Here is an 18218-nt window from a genome sequence, read left to right as displayed (position 1 = left end):
TGGGGGGGGCGGTCAGAGGGAGAAGCAGACTCCCTGTTGAGCAGGGAGTCTGATGCAGGACTCGATCCCGGGACTCCAGGATCATGACCTGAGCTGAAGGCAGTCGCTTAACCAACTGAGCCACCCAGGCGCCCCAATAAATAAAATCTTTAAAAAAAAATTAGATCCTGGAAGTCATCATTTGCTGAAGATATCATCTTTCCACACCCATGAAATCTGAAGACTATGATGGGCAGACAGAATGTGATGGTTACTTTAGATACGTCCTCTCTGGAAGCAGGAACTGAGTGAGATGGCTCTGAAATCACAAAGAATCAGTGAGTCTCTGATGACTAAATATCACAGGGAGACAGGGCGATGGAAATAGGGCAGCTCATTGTTGCTGGAAATTTGAATTGCTTTATTTCCAGGTGGTAGCTTATTGGAATATTAGAACTATCTCTGAGTAATTAGAAGTATACAGGTGGGTTATATCAGTAAGTGGTGTAGAGTAGTCCTGCAAATTGTATTTGCATTAGAGCTAGAAAATAAATCTGAATTTAAACAAGGAACATCCAGCGCTTGGATTGACCACAGGGCCTTCTCAGTAGGATTCTGGACGCTCAGGCTTGGGAAACACACATCTCCCCCTAGGAGCTGGGTTTTAAAGGAGGTTTATCTACAGAATCTGGTATCTTTTTACCCAGGGTGAGTTGATATAATAAAAAGCTCATGCAAAGACTACTTGGGAATACATAAACCTTGGTGGGGTGTAGGGGGGGGACATAGCTTCTCTGAGGAGTAATCATGCCTGACCATTTTCAGAGGAAATCAGCATACACACTGATGCTAATGTTGGGGGAAAGCAGTTGTAATCTATAGATGATGAAAAAACATTTGACAAGAGTCTTTGGTAAAGACTCTCTTTTTAAAGAAGCCATGGTTGTGAGGAATGTTCTCTCAGGCACAGAGAACTAGTGAATGGGCAAGAAAGAAGGAGCATTTGTGAATAAGAATTGCTGTCGGAGAAGAACTCTTAAATCCTGGAGGCTTCTGGATCCTGGGCTTTGGACCATTCTTTTGCTTCTTTTGAACATTTTTAGTGATTACATCTTCAATGTTTAGGAAAATGAAAATAAGTAAAAAGAAAAATTCCTTGAAATCCTGCCACCAATCTTAGCTTTTTCACAAATGGTCTTTGAATAAGAGGAAAGATCTAGAAAAATCTTGTGGCTTGAACATGGTCCTATGTTCCTACAACAATGCTGAGCTTATGGCCTATGCACAAAGAGGGATCCCCTAGGGCCAGATTTGAGAGGGCCTCAAAAACTAATCTACTCTGTTGTGGGTCTACACCTGCCCCGTCACAGATGTGTTCACACTAGGCAAATACTGGGACTCAGCAAGTTCCCTCGTGAAAGGCCAACACCTCATTGGCCTTAACACACCTTAGCAGGGATTACTTTGCTTTAATAAGGCCAACACCCTTAAAAGCAGAGCACAAGGCCCCAAAGGAAAGGGAAGTAGGAGGCGCCTGGGTGGCTCAGTCGTTAAGTGTCTGCCTTCAGCTCAGGTCATGATCCCAGGGTCCTGGGATCGAGCGCCACATCGGGCTGGGCTCCCTGCTCAGTGGGAAGCCTGCTTCTCCCTCTCTCACTCCCCCTGCTTGTATTCCCTCTCTCACTGTGTTTCTCTCTGTCAAATAAATAAATAAAATCTTTAAAAAAAAAAAAAAGGGAAGTAGTACAGTGCTCTGTAAACCGCAAAGAACCGTACAAAGAGAGTGTTATTATTGGTCCTAGGCATGGGATTCTAGATAAAAGTGTGACGGAGCCTCCTCACTGAAGTCAGGTATCAGTAGGAAAACTATGAGTCACTAGGAATGACTGTCTAAACAATATATGCAAACATGAGACATGAAGACCCAATATACCTGTCAACGTGTCTTGCAGAAAGATAAGAGGATCACAGCTGATTGAGAATGTCCTCTGCACTGTGGGATTGTGAGTAGGGGAGCCTCTGGGCCAGTTGGCCTGTGACTGCCTAGCTTTTAGAGACCGTCATGGTAGCTGCAATGAAAAATCATGAAATCCCCCTACAAGGCTGTTATAATCATACAGTTATGCAGGCACTTTGGACAACAGCTTGGCAGTTCCTCAAAAGGTTAAGCAGAGAGTTACCTTATGACCCAGCAATTCCACTCCTAGGTGTATACCCAAGAGAACTGAAAGCATATGTTCATAAAAACTTGTACACTTAAGTTCATAGCAGCATTAATCATAATAGTCAAACAGTGGAAACAGTTCAAATGTCCATCAACAGATAACTGGACAAACAAAATGTGGTCTAGCCACACAATGGAGTCTCATCTGCCATAAAAAAGAATGAAGTATCAATACATGCCACATGGATGAACCCTTGAAAACACCAGGCTAAGTTCAAACACAAAAGCTTATATACTGTATGATCTCATATATATATATATATCCAGAATAGGCAAATCCATAGAGACAAAAAGCTCATTAGTGGTTGCCAGGGCCAGGAGGATGAGGTGGGGGGTTGGAGCGGGGGGGCGGGGAGTGAGGAGTGACTGGTAATGGATATGGCGTTTCTTTTGGGGGTGATGAAAATGTTCGGAAATTATATAGTATTGATAGTTGCACAACAGTGAGTGTACTAAAAAAACAATGAATTGGAGCACCTGGGTGGCTCAGTCGGTTAAGCGTCTGCCTTCGGCTCAGGTCATGACCCCAGGGTCCTGGGATCGAGCCCCGCATGGGGCCCCCTGCTCAGCGGGGAGCCTGCTTCTCCCTCTCCCTCTGCCTTCCCCCCAACTTGTGCTCCCTCTGGCTCTCTCTCTCTGTCAAACAAATAGATACAATCTTAAAAAGACAATAACAACGAATTGTACACTTTAAATGGGTGAATTATATGTTATGCAAGTCATACCTCAATAAAACTTACTAAAATAAAATACATGAAAACCCCCAGGATGCTTAATTTTTCCTTTCCGATGCCCAGAAAAGTCTTAGCCTCCTTCCAAATACACCAAATATACATCAGCAACTAGCCTACAAGAAAGGGTGGGGATCGAGCAGAGTGGAATAACCCAGTGGGAAGCTATTCCATGTGAAGCAACCAGTGCATTTTTCTTTAATAACTGACAGTGAACATGTCTAGACACTTTCATTATCTGTGAAAACACTACAAAGACAAAACAGCAGAATCAGAAGTGTGGGACCAGCCCCCCACCCCCACCCCAGGACACACCTCTGGCTTTGGTTGCCTGTTTCAGGAAGGTAGGGGGCCGACTCCACAAGGCCCTACCCTGGCAGGTGTGCGAAACAGGAAGAGGAGCTGGGAAATATTGACACTGATGGAAGAGACAGAAGTACATGCAGCCAGACATGGAGGAAACAGAATGGAGAACACTCAGTCCGATGCCAGGAGCCTTTCAGATGGGTCTCTTCCTCAACCAATTTTATCTTCTGCTGACAACTGTACTTCTGTATACACAGCTTCCAACAAAACACCCAGCATATGTGGGAGTTCAATAAAGATGTGTTTCATGAATTAAGAGCAACATCACTTATGGCAGCAAACAAACAAAAACCGACTTCAATGTTGTACAAAAGACTCTTGGTTCATATACATTATAATTAGGCAAGTTACTTAATCTTTCTATGCCTGAATCTTTCTTTTTGCTAAAATGGAGAGAATAATGGTACCTTTCTCGTAGGCTTATCACAAGGATCTGAACGAGCTCACGTATGTAACCTCCTAGCATACAGTAAGGACAAAATGAGTGTCAACTATCATTATTATTCCATGGAACACTGTGCAGCTCTTAAAACTATGCTGAGGAAATGTATTTTATACATGGAAAAATTCATGGTAATTTGAAGAGTACGTTATGTAATAGTACAAACCGTATGTTTCCAAATTTTATAAAATAAACATGCAGAGAGAGAAAAAATTCTAGACAGATATACATGAAAATACTAAGAGTTCTTTCTAGATAGCAAAACCTGCTTCCCCTCCTCTTCTCCTTCTCACTCATAGTCATATAATTATTAATCTATCTGTATTTATTAACAATGAGTACAAATTATTTGAATAAGTGAAAAAACTTAATAAATATTCCTTTTGGATTTTTTTAAAAAGCATGTGACATAATAATTCCAATTTTGGGAAACTATTCCAAGAAATAATCCCAAATACCAAAGGAAATATTGCCTATAAAAATTAGGTAAAGTATATTTTCTATACATTATAGAATAATATAGTGATTTTAAAAGATGTTCAGGATGTTCTAAAACATTAGAACAATGCTTTAAAATATTAGAAAATATTACTAATATTAAGTAAACTAGAGTCAAAACATTGATCTCAAGCATATAACAAAAAAGATTAAATATCATAAGTTAAACTAGAAAGAATTAGAAAACAACATTAACAGGGAAAATCATCATTAGCAGAACATTAGCATGTTTGACTCTCTGTCCTTTGTTGATTAGTCAACTCCATTTGTCACCTTTTGAATGGACAGGGTACATTCTTTCTCAATGATTCACAAATTAACTTAGAAACTTTTAGACTTGAGGCACCTGGGTGGCTCAGTCAGTTAAGTGTCTGCCTTCAGCTCAGGTCATGATCTCAGGGTCCTGGGATCGAGCCCCGCGTCGGGCTCCTTGCTCTGCAGGAAGCCCGCTTCTCCCTCTGCCTCTGCCTGCCACTCCCCCTGTTCGTGCTCTTGCTCTCTCCCAAAACTAAATAAATAAAATCTTAAAAAAAAAAAAAAAAGAAAGAAAGAAAGAAAGAAACTGCTAGACTCATTAGAACATCAGTTCTTCCATCAGTGAACAGTACACTATGATGTAGGACTAAAATTATCACATCTATTTGGTCTAGGAGGAGAAAGGCCCAGAGGAAATATGCTTTCAATTTACAAAATCATAAAGTTTAGGTAAATATAGCCCTGATCACTGATCAAAATGTGAGACGAAAGTCGTTTCAATTCCAACACTGACGAGGTCCCTCCTACAAAGATGAATAATGAGTCTTTGCCGTGGAGGAGCTCACCACCTAATGGTGAAGGGGGAAACAACTACAATCGGCTAACCACAGTTCGGGAAGAGCGACATTAGAACTAGGACCAGGGTAGCCCAGAGAAGGGAGCAATTTGGATGAAGGGTCAGGGAAGGCTTCATATGGGACTTTTGCACTAAGCATGGGTACAGTTTTGACAACTGGTGGGTTGAACAGTCAGAACCCAAGCAGGGATGATGTCCTTCATTGAACAACTAACAGGCAGTGTGTAACTGATCACTCTCAGGGTTCTGTGTTGGTTTGTAAAAGGATCAATGTCAACCAAATGACCCTTGGAGCTGCTGACAGGGACAATCCTTGCATGAAGGAGCAGACATTGCAGACATCTGGGGGGACATGGCAGGATGCCATCTCACTCAGGAGGGCACCTAATTCCAGCCTATGTCTGGATCGGGGCTGGTCTCTGCTGACCATGAGATCTGCTTGAAGGAGGTCCCCATGGCCACAGGCTAGCCCGTCCATTCTGGACCCCATAGTTCCCATTCCAAGTTCTAGTTCACCTTACACTCAGACAAAAACCATGCTGGAAGAAACCTTGAAAGTTATCAAATCTACTCCACTCCTCAGGGAGGGACTAGATGAGGAGAATTCTGAGGGCCAAGCAGATGGTGGTTAGGGTGGAGTCAGGAGTGGGGACATCCAGGAGGAGGAACAAGATCCCAGTCACTAAGCACTTCCTTCCACAATGTGTCCTTGCATGCTTGACAGCTTGATGCTGAGGTTGGTTTGCATAGTCATTCAGTAGCAAATTCCTGCAGTGAAGGCTTACAGAAACAGGCCCCACAGCCTCCGTCCCAGGACTCCAGGTTTGGCCAGTGTGGTGAATGTGGCGCTCTCTGCTGCCACCCAGTGGATACACTGTGAAAGGTCAGGTAGGAAATGTAATCCCAAGGTTCTCTGCGTGCATCAAATTCTTGGCTGTTCTGGAAACTCCGGGAGGGAGGCCAGCAGTCAAAGTTTTAACAAGCCCTCCAGGCTATTGTGATGCACACTCAAGTTCAAAAAGCACTGATTTAAACTAAGTAGTGATTTGCACCCTGGGATGTTTGAAATGGATAATTAGAGAATTCTCAGTTGGGGGAAGCTGATTCTCCTTATTGATAATCAAGGATCATACTAAATGTTACCAGCCACTTAAAAAAATTATTCATCTCCTTCTCAGAAAGGACAAGAAGGCATAAAACTCAACACTCTGTTTTTTTATCCAGAATCTCTTACTTATAAATATCACTGCTTCCCTGTTTCTGGGAGTCTTCCATCAACAAAATAGGGATAGATGGAACATACCTCAACATCACAAAGGCCATATACAAAAGATGCACAGCTATTCTCCACCCGCAAAGGGGAAAAACTGAGAGCTTTTCCCCTAAGGTCAGGAACAAGATAAGGATGTCTACTCTTGCCATTACTATTTAACATAGCACTGTTGTCTTAACCTCAGCAATCAGACAACAAAAAGAAATAAAATGCATCCAAATTGGCAAGGAAGAAGCCAAATTTTCACTATTTGCAGACAACATGATACTCTATGTAGAAAAAAACCCAGAAGACTCCACTAAAAAATTGCTCGAACTAATACATGAATTCAGCAAAGTAGCAGGATTTTAAATCCATGTACAGAAATCTGTTGCATTTCTATACACCAATAATGAAGCAGCAGAATAAGAAATCAAGGAATCGATCCCATTTGCAATGCACCAGAAACAGTAAGATACCTAAGAATAAACCTAACTAAAGAAGTAAGAGATCTGTACTCTAAAAACTATAGATCACTTATGAGAGAAACTGAAGAGGACACAAAGAAATGGAAAAACACTCCATGCTCATGGATTGGAAAAACAAACATTGTTACAATGTCTATATAACCCAAAGCAATCTATACATTTAATGTAATCCCTACCAAAATGCCACCAACATTTTTCATAGAATTAGAATAAACAATCCTAAAATTTGTAGGGAACCACAAAAGACCCTGAATAGCCAAAGCAATTTTGAAAAAAGAAAAGCAAAGCTGGAGGCATCACTATTCCAGATTTCAAGCTATATTACAAAGCTATAGTGATCAAGACAGTATGGTACTGGCACAAAGACATCGATCAATAGAACAGAATAGAAAACCCAGAAATGGACCCACAACTATATGGTCAACTAATCTTCGACAAAGCAGGAAAGAATATCTAATGGAAAGAAGACAGTCTCTTCAACAAATGGTGTTGGGAAAACTGGACAGCAATATGCAGAAGAATGAAACTGGACCGCTTTCTTACACAAAATAAATTAAAAAACAAATTCAAAATGGATGAAAGATCTAAACGTGAAGCAGGAAACCATCAAAATCCTAGAGGAGAACACAGGCAGCAACGTCTCTGACCTCAGCTGTAGCAACTTCTTACTAGACAAGTAGCTGTAGGCAAGGGAAACAAAGAAAAAACAAATTATTGGTATGTCATCAAGATAAAAAGCATCTTCACAGTAAAGGAAACAATCAACAAAACTAAAAGGTAGCCTACAGAATGGGAGAAGATATTTGCAAATGGTGAATCTGATAAAGGGTTAGTATCTAAAATCTATAAAGAACTTATCAAACTCAACACCCAAAAAACAAATAATCCAGTTAAGAAATAGAAGACATGAATAGACGCTTTTCCAAAGAAGACATCCAGATGGCTAACAGACACATGAAAAGACACTCAACATCACTCATCATCAGGGAAATACAAATCAAAACCAAAATGAGACACTACCTCACACCTGTCAGAATGGCTAAAATCAACAACACAAGAAACAACAGATGTTGGCGAGGATGCGGAGAAAGGGGAAACCTCTTGTACTGTTGGTGGGAATGCAAACTGGTGCAGCCACTCTGGAAAACAGTACGGAGGTTCTTCAAAAAGTTAAAAATAGACCTACCCTATGATCCAGCGATTGCAGTACTAGGTATTTACTCAAAGGATACAAAAATACAGACTCAAAGGGGTACAAGCACCCCAATGTTTATAGCAGCACTATCAACAATAGCCAAACTATGGAAAGAACCCAAATGTCCACTGACTGATGAATGGATATGGAAGATGTGGTGTGTATATATGTATATATGCAATGGAATATTACTCAGACATCAAGAATGAAATCTTACCATTTGCAACAATGGGGATGGAGCTAGAGTGTATTACGCTAAGTGAAATAAGTCAGTCAGAGAAAGACAAATACCATATGATCTTATTCATATGTGGAATTTAAGAAACAAAACAGATGAACATATGGGAGGGAGAAAGAAAAGAGAGAGGGGAAAAAACTACAAGAGACTCTTAACGATAGAGAACAAACTGAGGAGCGATGGAGGGAGGTGGGTGGGAGAGGGGCTAGATGGGTGATGGGTATTAAGGAAGGCGCTTGTTGTGATGAGCACTGGGTATTGTATATAAGTGATGAATCACTGAATTCTACTCTGGAAACCAACATTGCACTGTATGTTAACTAACTGCAATTTAAATAATTTTTTTTAAAGATTTTATTTATTTATTTGATACAGAGAGAATGAGAGACAGAGAGCATGAGAGGGGGGAGGGTCAGAGGGAGAAGGAGACTCCCCGCCAAGCAGGGAGCCCGATGCGGGACTCGATCCCGGGACCCCAGGATCATGACCTGAGCCGAAGGCAGTCGCTTAACCAACTGAGCCACCCAGGCGCCCTAAATAATTTTTTTTTAATCTTCCAAAAATAGAGTCCCAAACCCGTTTTCCAGCCTCACATCCAATCATTCCACCGCTTTATTCATCCTAGACTCTAACACAACTGGCTGATTCTCTGAATCCAAGCTACATCCATGCACTCATCCTGTTCTGTCCACCAGAGGCACCCATCTGTTTAAAATTTCCTCCACAAAGCCTTCCCCAGTTGCCCTGGCCAATAGCGATCTTTCCCCTCATGAACCACATCACAGTTCCCCTGTATCTCCATTTTAGCGCTTTAGGCTCTGCCCCTCGTTTTTTTATTTCGTAGTGGTCATTTCTTATCCCTTTGAGTCCAGGGACTGAGTCCTACTTATCTCAACATAGGCCAGTGCAGAGTAGGTGCCCAGCAAATGCCCTCTGGAAGGTGTAAATGAATAACTTTGGTCTCACGAAATAGCAGCTCACAGCAAATGTTGGAAATAAAATCAGTGGGATGCAAACACTGCAACACAGCTGTAACTTAGGAGCCCCAGATGACCTGGGCTAGGTTGGGAAGACAAACATTGGTATTGTTCAAAGTCCTCTCTGGGACTCCACCACTGATGGGCTGGGCTCTGGATATGCAGTGCCCAGTAATCCACCATCAAGGCCAGTAGTGACCACAGCTCCCCCTGCTGGCCACTACAGCGATTGCACCAGGACTCACGGCAGGTAGCCAGCCCTGTAAAGCCTTCCATCCCATCAGTCTCTTAGCCCCTTAAGGAACCACCGGAGAACCCAGGAGCCTTTGGAAAACTTCACACCTGCAGCCACCATTTATAGCTGGTTAGGAATGCCACCTCCCACAGACCCTGAACCTTTGGTCCAATTCTCCTATTGCCATCTCAGGAAAATGGGGTTGACCCTGTAATTTCTCTTCTCCCAGGCCACTTGCCCCAATGGTCCCCATCCTCGCTGCTTTTACCAATAAACGTCCCTATATTTAAGATTTTGACCATGTGGACCTGCTAAAAGAGAGACACCCACTGGGTCTGACAAAGGGTGGGACAAAGGAACTGGGACAAACGGTATCCTTGAAAGAGAACCCGAAAGCCAGTGGGAAATCAGAGAGTAAGGAATCCAGGACATCCCTCCCTCCCCCCGCCCCACCCCGGCCGAGAGAATGTGTGAGAAGCAGAAGATAGTCGCCAAAAGAGGGACCAAGTGATGTGATGCCTGAGTGGGCAGGTGGGAAAGGACAGTCCACGAAGTAATCTGGGGCTGACAAGGCCATGAGCATGTCCAGGCACAGGGATTTGGGTGCCTGGATCCCTTCTGAAGGCCTAGGCCTCTTCAGACAGATTTTGGCCTCTTGTGGTGAAGCCCCCTCATGTATTTGACACTATAGTTACTAGAGAAAAGCCTTGTGGTCAGCCTTCCTTCAGGATCACCTCACTGGGTCATGAGCTCCAGTCCTGAATGTTGCCCTGCTGGTGGGCAGTCCAAAGGCAGGTTTCCTTTGTTGTGGGGAAGGCAGGGGAGGAGGCAGCCTAGCGGTGGGGAGTCCCAAGGCCCACAGCCACCTCACCATCTTTTAAATCCCCTCACGTTGCTTTCATTTACTTCTCTATGAATGTGCCCAGTGGGACGCTTACAAATTCTGGGGCCTGGATGAAAATCAAGAAGGTGGCTTGGAAGAAGGGGCGCCTGGGTGGCTCAGTCATTAAGCGTCTGCCTTCAGCTCAGGTCATGATCCCGGGGTCCTGGGATCGAGCCCCGCATCGGGCTCCCTGCTCAGCGGGAAGCCTGCTTCTCCCTCTCCCACTCCCCCTGCTTGTGCTCTCTCTCTCACTATGTCTCTCTCTGTCAAATAAATAAATAAAATCTTAAAAAAAAAAATTTTTTAAAAAAGAAGGTGGCTTGGAAGAAATAAAAGACACTAGAAAGAGTGGTTGCTTAATTGAAGATTGGAGAGATTGGAGAAACTGGGATAGAGATTGGAGAAACGGGTCAGGGATGGAGGGCTCTTTTTTTTTTTTTTTTACTATTTTACTCTATTATATGATTTGCATTTTCTATTCTATGCTTAAAAACTATTCTATTCTATACTTAAAAAACACACTAACCTTAACCGAGAAAAATTAAAAGAACAACAATAGACAGATCTCAAAAGTACATCTTGTGACATAAACCCCACCGACAATACAAAAGGAGATTAACCTGATGAAAGAGGTTATCCTGTTCTTCAGGAAGAGACGCAAATTAGCAAAGCTGGAGGAACTATTGGTGTCTGTGTAAATTGGTAAACCCTTCTGAAAAGCAATCTGGTAGCACTTACAGAGACTTAAAGATTTGTTTTTCACCTGACACCCCAGTAATTCCACTTCTGATCTCTACCAAAGCAAATAATTGAAATATGGAAAAAAAAAAAAACCCTACAGATACAAAACTATTAATGGTAGGAAGGCAAAATTTAGAATCCTAGACACCCAATATATGGTGATGGTAATTCACTCAATGGCTTGTTTCGCAGCATTTTAAAAAGTGATACAGATTATCCAATATTGGGAAACAGGCTTATTCGAATGTTAAGGGACCACACCGCATATATAAAATCACACAAACACTGTGGTTGTGGTTATGTTCAAAGAAATTGCATAAGAAAAAAAGACTGGGAGAAAATGTGCTAAATGCTCATGATGGTGGTATCAGGCTGGTGGGGTTATTTTCCAATTTTTGGTAATACAGTTGTCTTATTTTATATGGAAAAATAAACACATAAAGAAAGAAACGAGGTCTTTCAGTCCCTCTAACTGCCAAGCAGGAGCACCCATGAGGCCTCTTGGCAAGTTGAGGGGTGATCCTATTTCCAGAAACTTCAGGCTGGAAAATGCCTGCTGAAGGAAGAACACCATAATGCCTGCCTCCATTGCCATACTGTTAGAAGAGCTATTCCTGGGATGGAAGGATTCCAGCTACTATGTCGCAGCTAAAAGGGAAGTCTACCAAATGAAGCTCACATTCTGATCACTGAGGGTCCAAATGGAACACAGCAAAAGAAACATGGCAGCCAGCCCCAGCTGGCCCTGAGTGATGTGCATGGCACCCTCTTCACCCGTCTGACCATCCAAGAAAGGTTGCAAGCACCAGGGTCCATCGAGGCAGCAGCCAAGGCTGGGTGTGTCCAGGGATGACAGAGGATGCCACCACTCTTCATTCCCTAGGGCAGAGAGCCAGTGAGACCTTGGTCTTTGTGAGCCTGGAACTAGGCTTGTGGGCACCACAGGCAAGCTGAAAACACCACTTCCCAAACAGGCAAATCACTGGGTGTTCCTTCAAATCCATATTCTTTAATATCTGTCCACCATATTTGAGAGACAGAGGGGTAAGGAAGGAGAAGGAATATCTCTGGGGCAACATCCCAAACGTGGACATTCCAATTCAGCCAAACCAGGGCCCTGCTCCTGTCTGGGTTCACCATTAGAAGGCAGCTTAACCACCACGCCATTAGTCAAATATGCCCCTTGTGGGGGAGGGGTTCTCTCCACTCCCCAGTGCAGCTTCCATCTCTCCCTCTAGGGCTCTCATCTCCACTCGTCCCTCACTTCACTGATCCTGGACACTGACACAACCGGCTGATTCTCTCAGTAGTGGTTGCCTTTGGAGGGAGAAAAGGAAAGAGCAGGGAGTGAGGGACAAAGGGAGAAATCTTCAACTTTCTCCGTAACATTTTATTTATATATGGGAAGCAGTATGACCCAATGTTAGCCACTGTTAATTCTCCGTGGTGGGAACACAAATTCCTTAAACAAACAAACAAACAAAGAACACACCCAAACTCAACTAGAAACTCGCAGAGATTTGATGCCGTGTTAACCTTGTACATTTCGGTCTTCTTCATATTTGATGCTTCCTAAATGTCTTTTTTGCTGATGTTGGTAGCAAAGTCACAGGGACTAACTCCACAGCTGGCCTCCAAACAGCTGGGGAGCAAGCTCTGGATGCACACTGGCACTTCTCAGAAATATCCCCCCGGCCCCAGCGGCTGCACGCCTCTGACCGTCACAGGGCTGAACAAGTCCGGTTTATCTTGGGCACACCTAACCTTTCCATGGGGCCTGGGAAGCCACCTAATTTTAGTGAGCGCACAAGCACTCTGTACTTGAATTTTAGAATCCAGCAGCAATGAAACACACAAAGGAAAAAAATGGCCTTGAAGGGGAGGAGACAGTAGCAACTGTTACTCATTTCAGAAAACAAAGCTGGTTTGGGAAGCCACGTGTGCATCAGGAACGAACGCTGCTTGGGAGTCGGGGCTTTGGATCATAGCCGGTCAGATGAGGAGGTGGCAGGCAGGTTGAGTGGAAGCCAGTTCTATTTTCTAGTCCTTCATCATCTAAATGCCAAGAGAATCTCCCCAGGGAGATTGGACAGCGACATGGCCTACCTCCTTCAAGAGGAGCCAGGAGCCCGAGGGTGTCTGTTACCTTTTACAGATCCAATTTCCCTCACCTAGCTCTTCAGGGAGCCCTGTACAGATCTCCAAAGAGCCCCGGATTCATGACCATTGATAGGCTGGGAACTGCAGGGAACCCCTGGCACCCGATGAAAGGCCAGGCAGCCCCAGCCCCAGAGATGCAACTCAGCAAACCAAGAAGCCGGACCACAGGCTTATCACTCCGGCCCTTTCGAAGGCCAAAGGGCATTTAACCGGAGACACCTGGTTTATCTTAATCTCCAAGCCCTTTCCTGGAAAACAAGCATGTCCTGAAAGGACCAGAGGGCCCCGAGGTTGGCCAGGCTGGCAGCCTTCAAACGGCAGGATGGGGGCGTGCAGAAAGGTTTGGGCAGGCCTTATGCTCCGTGTGCAGACTTGCAGTCCAGAGGTTGGGGCTCTGTGACCTCAGATAAACCACCCAGACTTTGGGGCTAATGGCCTCAGCTAGGGAAGTCTAGGGACATCAGTGGTGACTGTTTCGGAGGGGCAGCAAGGGAGAATGGCCAAGGTACGGGGAAGCTCTGGGTTGCAAGGGCAACAGACCAGGGGCTTTCTCCCAGCTCCACTATTTACTAGCTCGTGACTTTGGACACATTATCTCTCTTTCTGCACATGTTCCCTAAATGTGAAACTACCCCCCTCACAAGGGACACATTAAATCAGATAAAATGCAAAGATTCCTGGCCCATGGGTGTCTGCCCAATTGCAGCTTCCACCCTATTAAGGGATTTCAGATGTTCACAAAGAATCATTCCTATACATTAAAAAAAAAAAAAAAATCATTCACCACGATCAAGTGGATTTATTCCTGGGATGCAAGAGTGGTTCAATATTTGCAAATCAATCAACGTGATACGTCACATCAACGAGACAGATGATAAAAGCCATATGATCATTTCAATAGATGCAGAAAAAACATTTGACAGTGTAACATCCATTCATGATAAAAAACCCTCAACAAAGTAGGTTTAGAGGGAACACACCTCAACATAATAAAGCCCACAGATAACATCATACTCAATGATAAAAAACAGAGCTTTTCCCCTAAGGTCAGGAACAAGACAAGGATGTCCACTCTTACCACTTTTATTCAACAGAGTACTGAAAGTCCTAGCCACAGCAATCAGGGAAAAAGAAAAAAAAAAAAAAAAGACATAAGGCACCCAAATTGGTGAGGAAGAAGTAAAACTTTCACTATTTGCAGAAGACATACTATATATAGAAAACCCTAAAGGTTCCACCAAACACTACTAAAACTGATAAATGAATTCACTAAAGTCACAGGATACAGGGGCGCCTGGGTGGCTCAGTCGTTAAGCGTCTGCCTTCGGCTCAGGTCATGATCCCAGGGTCCTGGGATCGAGCCCCGCATCGGGCTCCCTGCTCGGCGGGAGGCCTGCTTCTCCCTCTCCCACTCCCCCTGCTTGTGTTCCCTCTCTTGCGTGTCTCTCTGTCAAATAAATAAATAAAATCTTTAAAAAAAAAAAAAAGTCACAGGATACAAAATCAATATACAGAAATCTGCTGCATTTCTATGCACTAATAATGAAATAGTAGAAAGAGAAATTAAGAATACAGTCCCATTTACATTTGCACCAAAAATAATAAATATCTAAAAATAAACTTTAACCAAGAAGGTAAAAGACTTATACTCTAGAAACTATAAACCACTGATGAAAGAAATTGAAGACAAACAAATGGGAAGATAGTCCATGCTCACGCATTAGAAAAACAAATATTGTTAAAATGTCCATACTACCCTAAACAACCTACAGATTTAATACAGTCCATATCAAAATATCAACAGCGGGACACCTGTGTGTCTCAGTCAGTTGAGTGTCCAACTTTTGATTTCAGCTCAGGTCTTGATCTTGGGGTCATGAGTTTGAGCCCCGTGTTGGGCTCCACGCTGGGCATGGAGCCTACTTAAAACAACAACAACAACAACAAAAAACCACCAACAGTATTTTTCACAGAACTAGATAGAACAAAGAGTCCTAAAATTTGTATGGAACCACAAAAGAACCTGAATAGCCAAAGCAATCTTAAAGAAGAAAAACAAAACTGGAGGTATCACAAATCCAGACTTAAAGCTATAGTAATCAAAACAGATGTTACTGGCACAAAAATAGACACACACATCAACAGAACAGAATAGAAAGCCCAGAAATAAATCCATGATTATATGGTCAATGAATCTTTGACAAAGGAGGTAAGAATAGGCAACAGGAAAAAGTCTCTTCAACAAATGGTGTTGGGAAAACTGGAGAGCTACATGAAAAAAATGAAACTGGACTGCTTTCTTTCACCATACACAAAAATAAACTCAAAATGGATTAAGGCCTAAATGTGAGACCTGAAACCATAAAAATCCTAGAAGAGAGCACAGACAGGAATTTCACTGACATCAGCCATAGCAACATTTTTCTAGATTTGTCTCCTGAAGCAAGGGAAACAAAAGCAAAAACTACTGGGACTACATCAAAATAAAAAGCTTCTGCACAGCTAAGGAAACAATCAACAAAACTAAAAGACAATCTACTGAATGAGAGAAGATATTTGCAGATGACATATCTGGTAAAGGGTTAGTATTCAAAATATATAAAGAACTTATACAACACGGCAGAAGACATGAACAGACATTTCTCCAGAGAAGACATACAGATGGCCAACAGACACATGAAAAGATACTCAACATCACTCATCATCAGGGAAATGCAAATCAAAACCACAATGAGGTATCATCTCATACCTGTCAGAATGACTAAAATAAAAAACACAAGAAATAAGTGTTGGCGAGGATGTGGAGAAAAAGGAACTCTCATGCACTGTTGGTGGGAATGCAAACTGGTACAGCCATTGTAGAAGACAGCATAGAGGATCCCCCCAGAATTAAACATAGAATTACTGAAAGATCCAGTAATTCCACAACTGGGTATTTTCCCAAAGAATATGAAAACACCAATTCAAAGATACATACACCCCTATGTTTACTGCAGCATTATTTATAATAGCCAAATTATGGAAACAGCTCAAGTGTCCATTGATAGATGAATGGATAAAGATGTGATATACAGAGAGAGAATGCAATATTATTCAGCCATAAAAAAATGAAATCTTGCCATTTGCAACAGCATGGATGAATCTAGAGAGTATAACACTAAGTGAAATAAGTCATTCAGGGAAAGACAAATACCATACAATTTCACTCATACGTGGAATCTAAGAAACAAAAGAAATGAACAAAGAAAAGAGGAGACAAACCAAAAACAGACTCTTAACTCTAGAGAACAAACTGATAGTTACCAGGAGAGGTCAATGGGGGGGGGGGGGGGATGGTTAAAACAGGTGAAGGGGATTAAGAGCACAATTACCATGATAAATAGTAATGTATAGAATTGTTGAATTACTATATTGTACACCTGATAGTAACATAACACTGTTAACTGTATTGGAGTTTATGCTATCATTTTTCTCCATAAGATTTTTTTTTATGTTTATTTATTTATTTAGGGAATCTCTAGATCCAAAATGGGGCTCGTACTCATCACCCTGAGATCAAGAGTCGAATGCTCTTCCAACTGAGCCAGCCAGGTGCCCCTAACTATACTGGAATTTAAACAAAACAAAAAACAAAGAATCACCCACAGGGCAAAACTGATTAGACTTTGTAGAGTCCCTGTGTGGCGTTCTGAAGGGACGCTCTCTGTCACTGTGTGGATGGGGAGGCAGGAGCTATCGGCTCCCCTGACCCGCACACACAACCCCCGCCTCCAGCTCATACACTGAGTTACGGAGACCGGGAGTCTAGCTTCCCCAGCTGGAGCCCTGCTACTGCTGGGAATGACTGGGGCGGAGGGCCCCCTTACCTTCGAGATGAGCTTCTGCACACAGCTCTAAGTCCTAAAGCTGGCTGTGATCAGCAGACTCCCCCCTCCCCTAGACACAAGGGGGCCTCCGCCCACTTGTAAGGATCCAGAGCCCATTCCCACTGGGACCGCTCCTCCCACGCTCGCAGAAACTATGCTGTCACCTCCGGGAAGACAGCCCACTATCAAGCCCAGGAGTTTCAGACTCCAGCCCAACCACCTGGTAATCTTCAATGAGCGATTCTGGGGTGAGGGGTTTTCTTAGTGACCTCAGTGGAGAGTGTTCTGTTGAGAACAATCTGCTGATTTCAGATCGCAAGTGCAGTTTTGAATGTAAAACTAACATGAAAGGGACACCACACAATGAAGAGTATTATTATATACGGCTCTAGAAGGAGCTCACCAGAGAGTAGTGTCTGGGGTTGGGAAGATGAATGTTCCCTGGGAACCATCCAAATTCCAGGACTTGCTGATGTTTCTCAAAGACCACCTTCCATGCAACGAGATAGTGGCAAGGCCCAGCGACCACCTTGAGCAGCCATCCCACCCCAGACAGGAAAGGCGAGCACAGCACCAAGAGGTCGTTGAAGGTAACATGAGAGATCCAGCAGCAAGTGGAACCAGAGACGGTTGGGTTAGATGAGCAGCTAAAAATCTGTGACTCACCTTGATCATGTGCTCTGTGGCTTCAAAGGCTAATTTGATTTCCACCTGCCTGTGATTGCAGCGCTGAGTGGGGGCAGGCAAAGGTGGTTGAGCTGCACAGAAACTCACACCTGGGGGGGATCTGAAAGAGGAAAGATCAGGAGGGCTGAGGGGGTCTCTAATTCGGGATCAGACGAAAGACCTCTGTCCTCCAGGGCGGTGAGTGTTGGGGGAGGGGCAGCAGAGCTTCCTGGGAGCAGAGTGTGAGCCCCAGAACCAGACCCAGACTCTGGTCCTGCACCTCCACCTCCAACCGTGTGCCCTGGGGAAGGTCAGGGACTATAAATGGGAAAAAAAGACAAATTTGGCATGCCATAAACATAGGAAAGACTTAATACTTAAATCTAATTTCCACTCAGTTTAATAATCCCCAATTTGATAATTGCACTGTAAGCTCCTACAGGTG

Source organism: Leptonychotes weddellii, chromosome 9 (genome assembly GCF_054177405.1).
Source record: "Leptonychotes weddellii isolate Sample4059 chromosome 9, ASM5417740v2, whole genome shotgun sequence".
In the NCBI taxonomy this organism is placed as follows: Eukaryota; Metazoa; Chordata; class Mammalia; order Carnivora; family Phocidae; genus Leptonychotes; species Leptonychotes weddellii.
Note: the sequence above shows the minus strand (reverse complement) of the source record.